We start from the raw sequence: 13280 nt of genomic DNA, 5'->3' as shown, positions 1-13280 counted from the left end.
AAATTTTATTTCACCAGATATGTGATCCATTACTGATTTCAGTGTTGTAAGACAATTATGATGGCTCCTAATTTGAAACCAGGGTTTTTTTTTTTTTTTTTTTTTTTTTTTTTTTTTTTTTTTTTTTTTGGTGTGTGTGTAGACTCAGGAAAAAGTGTAACACACCATGTACTAATGGCAGTTATTTATAAATCATACCTAACTAGTTGGAAAAATGCATAGTTCGTGTGTGTATTGGCATTTATTTAGTGTTTTTTGAGTGTAGAAAAACATATATCTTAACCTAACCTAGGAGATTGGGTCCTCTAACTGCTTACAATTTGAAAGAAGGCAAAGCTGTTCTCTGACCACCATCAAAAGGCAAAAAATTGAATTTCTATCTCTTACAATTTAGTTACTTATTGTCCATTATGACCTAAAGAAACCCTGAAAGGCTACCGATGTAATGAGGATCAAATCTTTTGATCTGGCATCACTGACAATAATCTGACCATTCGCAAAAGGTAACCTTGGGTACAGTAGTTGGTGGGCTGGTTCATAATCTCGTTCATCAGTGGCATCCTATTCAAGAACTTGCATGTTACCTATTATTTGTTCACTATCTGCTCTCGGCGTCAATGACCGTAGATGTCAGGATGCCAGAAAACCTCAAATCAATCAATCACTATCTGTTCAGGTCAAGTCACCTGATTACTCTTCCCAGGAGGAAAGTGACCTGTACTCTTCCCATTTTACTTTTACCTCCCTAGAGGTGCAGTTTGGCTTATACACTTCTTGTAACAATCACAAGATCTGATTTTTTTGGAAATGGCTAGCTACATCTGTAAACATACTGTACAGTAGTAGGCTACAGTAATAACAATTGTCCCATATTAATTGTATTCTCTACGGTACCACCAAAAGATATCGTCCAGACTACCACCAATATGACCAGTCATTTATGGACAGTATCACACCCAGTCGCATACTGCTTTTTTGTGTGGGACCTGTGCATGCATTACTGTTCTAGACCAGGTAGCAGTGCCTGTTATCCTGGTTCTGTAACTGGTTTTACAACCATATGCATAGGAGGGGATTCTCTTTGGTCTTCAACTCAACAATGTCTTCTCATAATGATTTGATGACTAGTGTAGCAAGATTTTTCAGCCAAGTTGGGTTGATGTCCCTTCTCCACTTTGGTTGATGCCCAATCTTCAGCCATGAGTTGATATTGTTGGGTCCAAGTGTCCCTTGCCTATGGGTTACTTCCCTCCACTTCATTGGTGAATACTACCGCGAGAGAGTTATGGCGTTCTTTGACTGGCCAGACAATATTACATTGGATCCCTCTCTCTGGTTACGGCTCATTTTTCCTCTGCCTACACATACACCGAATAGTCTGGTGTATTCTTTCCACATTCTGCTCTGTCCTCATACACCTGACAACACTGAGATTAGCAAACAATTCTTTTCCACCCAAGGGGTTAACTACTGCGATGTAAGTGCTCAGTTGCCATTTTCCTCTTGGTAAGGCTAAAAGAGACTTTAGCTGTGGCAAGCGGCTCTGCTAGGAGAGGGACACTCCAAAATCAAACCATTATTGTCTAGCCTTGGGTAGTGCCATAGCCTCTGTACCATGATCTTCCACTTGGGGTAGGGTTCTCTTGCTTGAGGGTACTGTCTGTACCAACCGTGTGTCACACGATCGTACATAGTAATGACATTTCTTTTTTTTATATATATATATACAGTATATATTATCTTTGTATCTTCGCTCTCCCCTCGCACTGACAGGGACCTGAATAAACATGTCTGTTTGACATGAAATTTCCTGTTATGTTTTATGTCCTTCTTGCCTGGACTTGATGTATATATAAACTGTTGTTCTGTAATAAAGTTACTCAGTTGCTTTTATCCTGCCTTCCTAGTCACAGCCTCTCTTGGCCCGTCACATTGGTGTTGAAAAGGTGTCGACAAGTACGAGTCTGCGTTGACCAATCGTCGGTAGGCGACATCGACCAGAAGGTGGAAATGAGAGAGGAAATCCGCACCATAGATTGGCAATGTGACGTCAGCAACGAGAAACTTTATTACAGAACACCAGCTTATATATACATTATGTCCGGGCAAGAAGGACATAAAACATATCGGGCAATTTCATGTTCAACCGAACCGACAACCGTTTCTGTTAACTGTTACCGGTAAAAAATCAGACACGTTTATTCAGGTCCCTGTTAGTGCGAGGGGAGAGCGAAGATACAAAGGATAATATATACAAAACAAAAATAAATGTCATTACTATGTACGATCGTGTGACACACGGTTGGTACGGTACACTTGAGCACACTTCTATCTTATATCTTTTCCTTTTGTTATTTTGAAGTTTTTATAGTTTATGGTATATACAGTATAATACTGAAGATTTATTCTTATGTTGTTGTTATTCTTAAACTTCTCTTGTAGTATATGTATTTCCTTATTTCCTTTTCTCACTGAGCTATTTTTCCTGTTGGAGCCCTAGGGCTTATAGCATCCTGCTTTTGCAACTGGGCTTGTAGCTTAGCTACTACTACTAATAATAATATTGCTTAGTCTGGAGTAGATCATGTAGGCCCCATGTGTTCCTAGCATTTGGTCAAGTTGCTTCCCTTCACTTCAGTGGTGTACTTACTCAGTATTGAGTTGATTCTGCATCCCTTGCTTAGAAGATTTGCTTCAAGCCGTGACCAAATTATGAAATGAATGTGGATTAATCATAGGCACATTTTCTCTGAGTAGGCTCTCAAAAATCACATTCCTTAGTTTGTCTTGTACTATTTTTTCTTTTATGAAGTTTATTATTTACTTCAGCCTGTACATTTTTCCAAATTGAGATATTTCAATATTGGAGCCCTAAAGCTTGTAGTAATATGCCCTTCCAACTAATGTTACCAATTCCAAATAATAATAACAATATTAGTAATAGTATTACTACCTGAATTAATGTAGTGTACATTACACTACTAGTGTATTTGCTGTTTTTTGTCTCACAAATGGACCATAACTTTGGAAGCTTGCTTACCGAGTCAGTGGCATTTTGATTTGTTCCTTATGAATTTTCTCAATTTGAATAATGATAATGGTAATAGTTATCATTGCTATTGGCAATACTGTACACAAGTACTACTTAGCGGGCAGTAATAATATGTACAGTATTGACAAATATGCCAAAATTCATCATTCATCCTGACTGACTTCCATGGTTAAAATCTGTGGAGTTCTTAAGTAGAATCCTTGCCCCTCTAATACATAGAAGTGTTCAGGTTTTAAGTATTAACTATTATTACCTCAAGTTTATAGATTATGAACAATTTATACATCATATCAGATCAGGAAATGTCCCTTGCTACTGAATATCATAAGGAGATTAAAAGAATTAAAACAAAATAATAGTTTATTATTATGTTATTAGCACCATTAATCACTTTCCCAGAATGTACAGGGGAGTTAGACAGCATCATTTAGTATCACATGTAAAAATCACAGCCTTTACAGCTTCATAATTGGAAAACTTGTTCTCAAAATTATACTTAAACATAAAAAGTTAATTCTTATTTGCATACTGTACTGATTTACACACTTAATAAGAATCCTACATAGAATTCTCTGTTCACTTAAAAATAGAAAATGTAACTGAAAAGAAAAATTACTTTCTTCAATTCAAAAACATTTACAATGTGAATACTAGTCCGGCAGGTCCTCTCCAGAAGATACATACTGAAGTTCTTCCTCCTCTTCATATTCCATGCTTTTTTCGTGATGGTCGCGTGCTTCACGAAACTTTATAAAATGGTTGATGCTCCTGGAAACCCCTGGGATCAAATCTACATAAGGCTTGAGGATATTTTGATTTTTATAAACTGCTAAGTGGCACAGAAAGTTCAAGGTTGGCATTCCAATCTTCAGAGTAGGTACTTTATAGTAAGACCATAATCTCTTCTTATTAAAATCAAAAATAGTAGGCTCCTCTATCTGCAAACCATCGTCGACCATCATTTTCCAGATTTTGACAGGACCACAGTCATCATCAATAACAGACTTGAGAAAAACTTCTGCATCGTATGTCAAGTACAGTTTCCCCCCGAGTATTGTTCGTCTGTTCCAACTTTCATTGTTCAATATAACATTTAAATGAAAGTATAGATATCTTTTATTATAAGTCATTCTCCCATACATGTCATACAGAAGACCACTGTAGAAATAATAAATGCGATTAATGCAGTTCGATTTTAGGCAAAATAGCTCCAGTTCCTCCTCATCCCATTCTGTCTCTTCTCGAGGAGGGCAAAGAACTTCAATAAATTCCTGCTTGTTCACAATATCCTTCAATTCATGAATAAGGGACTCTCTGTCAGGTAGCCTGCAAGTTAGACTTTTGAATTCACAATTCTCAGGGTTGGCCATGATGCATAGTACATACAAATATCTTCAAAGGCTTTTAACATACAAAAATAAATATTGCTATATGTACAGAATTGGTAACATCAGCCTTTACCTGAATTACCACTGATGCATCATGTATTACTACAATTTAAAGATCATCAGAAGTGAACATCATCAGAAGTGAATTAATGGTCTCAAACTTATGTCTTGATTGCTAAAGCTCTTCCATAATGTAGTTAAGTTGTTTTGAACTTTATTTTCCATCATGTCACCTGAAAGTATAGTCAGCATAAGACCACAAATAAAACAATGTTTAACTCAAAATATATGTAAATAACAATAGAATCATTTTCAAGTTTCATAAATACAAACATTATTTTATTTACATTAACATTATTATATAGATAAATTCACTAAAAATAAACTGAAGCAGGTGTGGAGGAAAATTCTTTTGAGATATTTTTGAAATATAAAAAATAGAATTTTGATATTTCAGATTCCTTAACTCGCCTGATGCTTATATAGCTGCTTCTCCAGAAACCCAGTTTAATAAACCTTTGCCCATAAAATTTTCCAATTTTCTTTTGCTTCTACAAATATATGCACTTAATAAAAGGAATAGACCCCTCGAGCAGTAAGAGGTAAGGAGCCCAGGTTACCACGCAAGTTAGTCTTGTCTCCAGTTCTGGAATCAACTTTATCCCTCCTCGTGATACCCTGAGTCAAGTGGGGAGGAGGGTGAGCATGTATATGAACATCAGGTAAGAAATGATTTTATTAAAATTTTATTTATTTATATGAATCTTCCCTGATGTTCATAATGATGAGGTTCAGTGTAATTGAAGATTCTCATTGGCCTTGACCTAAGCTGATGATGCTGTCTTCCTTAGCAGAACACCACAGGATTTGCAATGCTTGCTTACCCGAATGCATGAAATATCACACGAGGTGGGGCTGAAGATAAATAGAAGACAGACAGAGATGATGAGAACGGAGTATGCAATGGAAGATGGAAGGAAAAGGATTAATGAGGTAGAATCATTTAAGTATTTAGGAACAATGATCTCCAATACAGGGTCTTTAGAATTGAGTTTAGTGAAAGATTGAAAAAAGCAAATCAGACAATGGCTAGGTTAGGTAAAGTTTGGAAATCAAATCGCCTAAAATTTCATAAAAAAATCAGACTATATATCAGTTTAGTGAGATTGGTGTTACTCTATTGACATGAGTCGTGGTATGACAATGAAACAATCTCCAATAGATTTAGTAGTTTTCAATATTAATCTTACCCGATGATCATGTAGCTGCAACTCTGTTGCCCGACAGAAAAACCTACGGACGGGATACGCCAGCGATCGCTATACAGGTGGGGGTGTACAACAACAGCGCCATCTGTCGAGTAGGTACTCAGGTACTTCTTGTCAACAAGAACCAATTTTCTCTCTGTCGTGCCACCGGCAAGACCTACTTGATACGCTGTTGTTTCTGGAGTTGATTTCACGCTTTTTTGGTGATGTATTCTCTCTAGATATTAGCCATCGCTGTACAGGAGTTATTATCATTACCTTATCAAGCTTTTTTGATTAGATTTGGATTATTTGTTGACGACTTGGATAGTTTTTGGATTCCCCCCTTTGGCTAATTCAAGATGTCTGACCATTCTCAAGTCCCTAAGTACAGGCAGTGTAGCGCTAGGGACTGTTCTAGGCGTCTTCCGAAGGCCTCTATAGATCCTCACACCGTTTGTTCCAATTGTAGGGGTAAATCCTGTCAATTGGAAGATCGATGTGAGGAATGCGCTGGGCTTTCGGAATTCGATTTTAATGAATTCCTTAAATATGCACGTAGGCTAGAGAAGGATAGGATCAGGAGGAGTTCGTCTCGCTCGTTTGATTTTTCCTCTCCCCATGCCCCTCAACCTATTCCTTCCCCTGTAGTGGTTACTCCCGACCCTGCTACGAGCTCTCAGCAACCCTCGATGGCGGACATGTTGCGTGCCATTCAGGCTCTTGGTGACAAAGTGGAGTCATTAGCTAATGACCGCAATCAGCTCTTGGCCGATGTCAAAGAGCTGAAAGAGAAAAGTGCAGTGGGAAGTGTAGTGAGTGCAAGTGCGGTGAAAAGTGTCAGTGTCAGTGTTACGCATGAGGGTGCATCTGTTCGTGCCAGTCGTCCTCCCAGTCCGGGACCTCTTGCAAGCTCCCAAGCCCAGGGGAGAAGCAATGTCGAAGGACCAAAGGGTTCGACAGGCCTTGATCAGCGTACGGATGTACCCTCAGTGGTCGCGGACGGATCTTGCAGAGATCGTCCCATCCACAAACAGACGAGTGAGCCCATTCATTCCTCGTCTGTGGAAGAAGTTTCTAGGCAGAAACGCTGGACCAAGGTCTCACGACCTCTCAAACGCAAGGTCCCTTCCGAGCGAGTCCAACGGCCCAGGTGTAGCCACTGGGTCAGTTCGGACTCGCCGCAGTCTTCCAAAGACTGCACACCTCCCAAGAGAGGTAGAGTGGTTCCGCAGCAGGCAATCACTCCGTCTGTTGCCGCACCTACCGCTGTGGACCCTAAGTGGTCTATGCTGCAGTCTATGCAGGCTCAGCTTGCTTCGTTCATGCAGGAGTATCGTGCTGAGAAGGTTGACACTGCACCTGTTAACCTACAACCTTCCACGGTTGTTCGCTCAGCAGACACTGCGGCTGCCTGCTCCCACACTCCGGCTGTGAGAGCTCCACCACCGATGCGCAGTCGACCCTGCCAGACGCATGTTGACGTTAGCAGACATGCTGCACCCTCCGTTGGCATGCGTGAGCTACCGCAGCAGCAGTGGGAAGGTGCTGTCAAGCTGCCGTGTTTTGACGCAATGCGGCAGTCTCCGCAACCCACGGCAGACCCCACCACGCACCATCACTCCGCTTTTGTTGTTGCCAGCTCTCAGACTGACCAGCAGCGGCATGATGTTGGATCCAGTGCAGCTACGCATGCACCCGTGCTGCCGGATTCAGCCATTCAGCTTTCTTCTCCTCCTTTGCCGCTTCCTCCTCAGCATTCGGATGAAGGAGTATCTGATGACGACGGAGCTGCGCATTTGGACGATCTACACTCCGACATTGAGGAACCCAAGACTTCGCCGCCCTCCTTAGACTTTAGGAAAGTCCTTGCCCTGTTTAAGGAGTTATATCCGGACCAGTTTGTGTCTGCAACCCCACGCTCACCTCCCTCTGAGTTCGCTTTAGGCATGCAGTCAGCAACTCCTGCCTTTACGAGACTCGTACTCGCGCGCTCTTCCAAGAGAGCTTTAAGGGTAATGGGAGAGTGGTTGCAGTCCAAGAAGCAACTTGGGAAGACAGCCTTCATCTTTCCTCCAACCAAGCTTGCTTCCAAATCTAGCGTCTGGTATGCCACAGGAGAAGATCCCGGCTTGGGAGTTCCTGCCTCTGCCCAGGGCGACTTCTCAAGTCTGGTAGACTCTCCCCGCAGACTGGCTATGAGACGCTCCAAGATTTGCTGGACCTTTTCGGATATGGACCATCTTTTGAAGGGAGTTTTTCGTGCTTTTGAGATCTTCAACTTCCTGGACTGGTGTTTGGGAGCGTTAAGCAGAAAGACCTCCCCTTCGGACAAGGACTCTGCCATGCTCATCATGTCATGCATGGATAAAGCCATTCGGGATGGGTCTGGCGAACTTGCGGCTTCGTACGTGTCTGGAGTTCTTAAGAAGAGAGATCACCTTTGCTCCTTCTTGTCAGCGGGAGTCACACCATGCCAGAAGTCGGAGTTGATGTTTGCTCCGCTTTCCAAGTGTCTCTTTCCTGAAGAGCTGATCAAGGGGATTGCCTCCTCGTTGATCCAGAAGGATACTCATGACCTGGTGGCTTCTTCCGCACGTAAAGTCTCAACTTTACCTTCCGTGCCTAGACCTAGGATGGACACTCCAGCTTCTAGGTTCATTCCGCCCTTTCTTGGCAGAACCTCCAGCAGAGGAGGTTCCCGTGCCGATAATCAACGTGGCAAAAGGAAGAAGGGTTCCAAGTCCTCAAAAGGCAGAGTCTGACTGCCAACATCTACAGACAGCAGTGGGAGCCAGGCTCAAGAACTACTGGCAGGCCTGGGAGAACAGGGGTGCAGACGCTCAGTCTGTGAAGTTGCTCAGGGAGGGGTACAGCATTCCATTCTTGCGCAAGCCCCCTCTAGCAACTACTCCCATCGACCTCTCTCCCAGGTACAAAGAGGAGGCCAAGAGGCTAGCTTTACAGCAAGAAGTGTCTCTCTTGCTACAAAAGGGAGCGGTAGTCATAGTCCGGGACCATCAATCCCCGGGCTTCTACAACCGTCTCTTCTTAGTAGAGAAGAAGACAGGAGGGTGGAGACTGGTGCTGGACGTCAGTGCTCTAAATGCATTTGTCACCAAGCAGACGTTCACTATGGAGACGACGAAGTCGGTGCTAGCATCGGTCAGGAAGGAAGACTGGATGGTCTCGTTGGACCTAAAGGACGCGTACTTTCACGTCCCCGTCCATCCAGACTCCCAACCTTTCCTGAGGTTCGTCTTTGGAAAGGTCGTTTACCAGTTCCAAGCCCTGTGCTTTGGCCTAAGCACGGCACCTCTAGTATTTACCAAACTGATGAGGAATATTGCCAAATTCCTGCATTTGGCGGACATCAGAGCCTCCCTCTATTTGGACGACTGGCTTTTAAGAGCTCCGTCAAGTCGTCGTTGTCTGGAGAATCTCAAATGGACTTTGGATCTGACCAAGGAATTGGGTCTCCTGGTCAATATGGAAAAGTCCCAACTCATCCCATCCCAAACTATAGTCTATCCAGGTATGGAGATTCAGAGTCGAGCTTTTCGGGCTTTTCCGTCGGCCCCCAGAATCAGTCAAGCCCAAGAATGCATCCAGAGCATGCTGAAAAGGAACCGATGTTCAGTCAGACAGTGGATGAGTCTTACGGGGACGCTGTCATCGCTGGCCCTGTTCATCGCGTTAGGGAGACTCAACCTCCGACCCCTTCAGTATCACCTAGCTGCTCACTGGAGAAAGGACATGACGCTAGAAGCGGTCTCGGTTCCTATATCCGAAGAGATGAAGTCTGCACTGACTTGGTGGAAGAACAGCATTCTTCTCAAGGAAGGTCTACCATTGGCTGTTCAGACCCCCGATCACCTTCTCTTCTCGGACGCATCGGACACGGGCTGGGGTGCGACACTGGACGGTCGGGAATGCTCGGGCACGTGGAATCCGGATCAAAGAGCACTTCACATCAACTGCAAGGAGCTACTGGCAGTTCATCTGGCCTTGAGAAGCTTCAAGTCCCTCCTTCTAGGCAAGGTGGTGGAGGTGAACTCCGACAACACCACAGCCTTGGCGTACATCTCCAAGCAAGGAGGGACTCATTCGAGGAAGTTGTTCGAGATCGCAAGGGACCTCCTCACCTGGTCAAGAGATCGAAAGATATCGCTTGTAACGAGGTTCATTCAAGGCGACATGAATGTCGTGGCAGACCGCCTCAGCCGGAAGGGTCAGGTCATCCCTACAGAGTGGACCCTTCACAAGAGTGTTTGCAGCAGACTATGGGCCCTGTGGGGTCAGCCCACCATAGATCTGTTCGCTACCTCGATGACCAAGAGGCTCCCAAATTATTGCTCTCCGATTCCGGACCCTGCAGCAGTTCACATAAATGCCTTTCTTCTGGATTGGTCCCATCTAGACCTGTATGCGTTCCCCCCGTTCAAGATTGTCAACAAGGTACTGCAGAAGTTCGCCTCTCACGAAGGGACACGGTTGACGTTGGTTGCTCCCCTCTGGCCCGCGAGAGAATGGTTCACCGAGGTACTGCAATGGCTAGTAGACATTCCCAGGACTCTTCCTCTAAGAGTGCACCTTCTGCGTCAGCCGCACGTAAAGAAGGTACACCCAAGCCTCCACGCTCTTCGTCTGACTGCCTTCAGACTATCGAAAGACTCTCAAGAGCTAGAGGCTTTTCGAAGGAGGCAGCCAGAGCAATTGCCAGAGCAAGGAGGACATCCACTCTCAAGGTCTACCAGTCAAAATGGGAAGTCTTCCGAAGCTGGTGCAAGGCGAACTCAGTTTCCTCAACCAGTACCTCTGTAATGCAGATAGCTGACTTCCTTTTACACCTAAGGAATGTAAGATCCCTATCAGCTCCTACGATCAAAGGTTACAGAAGCATGTTGGCAGCGGTTTTCCGCCACAGAGGCTTAGATCTTTCCACCAACAAAGATCTACAGGACCTCCTTAAGTCTTTTGAGACCTCAAAGGAGCGTCGATTAGCCACACCAGGGTGGAACTTAGATGTGGTTTTAAGGTTCCTGATGTCAGCAAGGTTCGAACCACTTCAATCAGCCTCTTTCAAAGATCTCACTTTGAAAACTCTTTTCCTTGTTTGCCTAGCAACAGCTAAGAGAGTCAGTGAGATACACGCCTTCAGCAGGAACATAGGTTTTACATCTGAAACGGCTACATGTTCCTTGCAGCTTGGTTTTTTAGCTAAAAACGAGCTCCCTTCTCGTCCTTGGCCCAAATCGTTCGAGATTCCAAGCCTGTCCAGTTTGGTTGGAAACGAACAAGAGAGAGTACTTTGCCCAGTAAGAGCTCTTAAGTACTATTTAAGTCGTACAAAGCCATTACGAGGACAATCAGAAGCTTTATGGTGTTCTATTAAGAAACCTTCTTTACCGATGTCGAAGAACGCAGTTTCTTATTACATCAGGCTTTTGATCAGAGAAGCCCATTCTCATCTGAATGAGGAAGACCTCGCTTTGCTGAAGGTAAGGACACATGAAGTTAGAGCTGTCGCTACTTCAGTGGCCTTCAAACAGAACCGTTCTCTGCAGAGTGTAATGGATGCAACCTATTGGAGAAGCAAGTCAGTGTTCGCATCTTTTTATCTTAAAGATGTCCAGTCTCTTTACGAGAACTGCTACACCCTGGGACCATTCGTAGCAGCGAGTGCAGTAGTGGGTGAGGGCTCAACCACTACATTCCCATAATCCCATAACCTTTTTTAATCTTTCTCTTGAAATGCTTTTTATTGTTGTTTTTGGGTTGTACGGAAGGCTAAGAAGCCTTTCGCATCCTGGTTGATTTGGCGGGTGGTCAAATTCTTTCTTGAGAAGCGCCTAGATTAGAGGTTGTGATGAGGTCCTTTAGTATGGGTTGCAGCCCTTCATACTTCGGCACCTAGGAGTCGCTCAGCATCCTAAGAGGATCGCGAGGCTCAGTAAGGAAGACGTACTTAAAAAGGCAGAGTATTGGTTCAAGTCGACTTCCTTACCAGGTACTTATTTATTTTATGTTTGTTATTTTGAATAACTGCTAAAATGAAATACGGGATACTTACCTTCTAATGTTGACGTGTATGCTGGTCTCCACCCACCCCCCTGGGTGTGAATCAGCTACATGATCATCGGGTAAGATTAATATTGAAAAATGTTATTTTCCTTAGTAAAATAAATTTTTGAATATACTTACCCGATGATCATGAATTAAAGGACCCTCCCTTCCTCCCCATAGAGACCCAGTGGACCGAGGAGAAAATTGGTTCTTGTTGACAAGAAGTACCTGAGTACCTACTCGACAGATGGCGCTGTTGTTGTACACCCCCACCTGTATAGCGATCGCTGGCGTATCCCGTCCGTAGGTTTTTCTGTCGGGCAACAGAGTTGCAGCTACATGATCATCGGGTAAGTATATTCAAAAATTTATTTTACTAAGGAAAATAACATATTTGAGAAAAAGCCCTCAGAAGGATATTGGGAGTTAAATGGCAGGACAGGATTAGAAATGAAACTATAAGAGAGATTACTCAAGTACCATATGTGGATGAGATCATGAGGGGTAGATGGAGATGGTTTGGGCATGCTCTTCGCACTCCCCAAGAGAGATTAGTTTACCAAACGTTTAACTGGGATCCACAAGGCACTAGAAGAATTGGAAGACCCAGGCCTACATGGCTTTGGACTATAAAGTGGGAGATGATGAATGGAGAAGTATTGAATTAAGAGCTCAAGACAGAGACGACTGGTGAAATCTAACCGAGGCCCTTTGCGTCAATAGGCATAGGAGGAGATGATGATGATTTTTACTTGATAAGCTACAACCCTAGTTGGAAAAGCAGAAAATAGCACAGTGAGGAAAGGAAACAGGGAAAAATAAAATACTTTAAGAACAGTAACAACATTAAGATAAATATTTCCTATATAAACTATAAAAACTTAACAAAACATGAAGAGAAATTAGATAAAATAGTGCTCAAGTGTACCCTCAAGCGAGAGAACTCTAACCCAAGACAGTGGAAGACCATGGTACAGAGGCTATGTAAAGAGTATTCTACCCTTACCAAGAGGAAAGTAGCCACTGAACAATTACATTGCAGTAGTGAACCCCCCCTGGGTGAAGAAGAATAGTTTGGTAATGTCAGTGTTGTCAGGTGTACGAGGGCAGTGGAGAATATGTAAAGAATATGCCAGACTATTCAGTGTATGTGTAGGCAAAGGGAGAGTGAACCGTAACCAGAGAGAAGGATCCAATGTAGTACTGTCTGGGCAGTCAAAGAACCCCATAACTCTCTAGCGGTAGTATCTTAGTGGGTGGCTGGTGCCCTGGCCAACGTACTACCTTACTATCTTATGTCTTATATTTCTAGATTCTCATTAGCCTTGACCAAATTATTTCTAATTTATTGAGATTTCACACTAAATTGTAGTTAAGCTAAAGAAGTTAGCAATGTGATAAGACGAACAAGAATGTGCAAGTCAATGACAGAAAGCAATGCAAATGAGACCTAAGGGACAATACTAAGGACCTTTGATACTATCTAAAATGTGCCCTACATGGCACACAATAAACAGTACCTTTAAT

General features: G+C 43.2%; 2 long non-coding RNA genes across 2 annotated transcripts in view; one reads left to right on the top strand and one right to left on the bottom strand.

Annotated features, from left to right (window-relative positions):
- The window catches only part of LOC137623548 (uncharacterized), a 40575-nt gene that overhangs the window by 104 nt on the left and 27191 nt on the right, over positions 1–13280 (top strand). The gene's annotated exons all lie outside the window — the stretch shown is intronic.
- The window catches only part of LOC137623541 (uncharacterized), a 35724-nt gene continuing 25842 nt past the window's right edge, over positions 3399–13280 (bottom strand). The window contains exon 3 of the long non-coding RNA XR_011040603.1: positions 3399–4673. This is a non-coding gene — a long non-coding RNA (uncharacterized lncRNA). The remainder of the gene's footprint in view (positions 4674–13280) is intronic.

This window comes from Palaemon carinicauda, chromosome 2 (genome assembly GCF_036898095.1).
Source record: "Palaemon carinicauda isolate YSFRI2023 chromosome 2, ASM3689809v2, whole genome shotgun sequence".
In the NCBI taxonomy this organism is placed as follows: Eukaryota; Metazoa; Arthropoda; class Malacostraca; order Decapoda; family Palaemonidae; genus Palaemon; species Palaemon carinicauda.
Note: the sequence above shows the minus strand (reverse complement) of the source record. Positions and strands in the feature narration are given on the sequence as shown.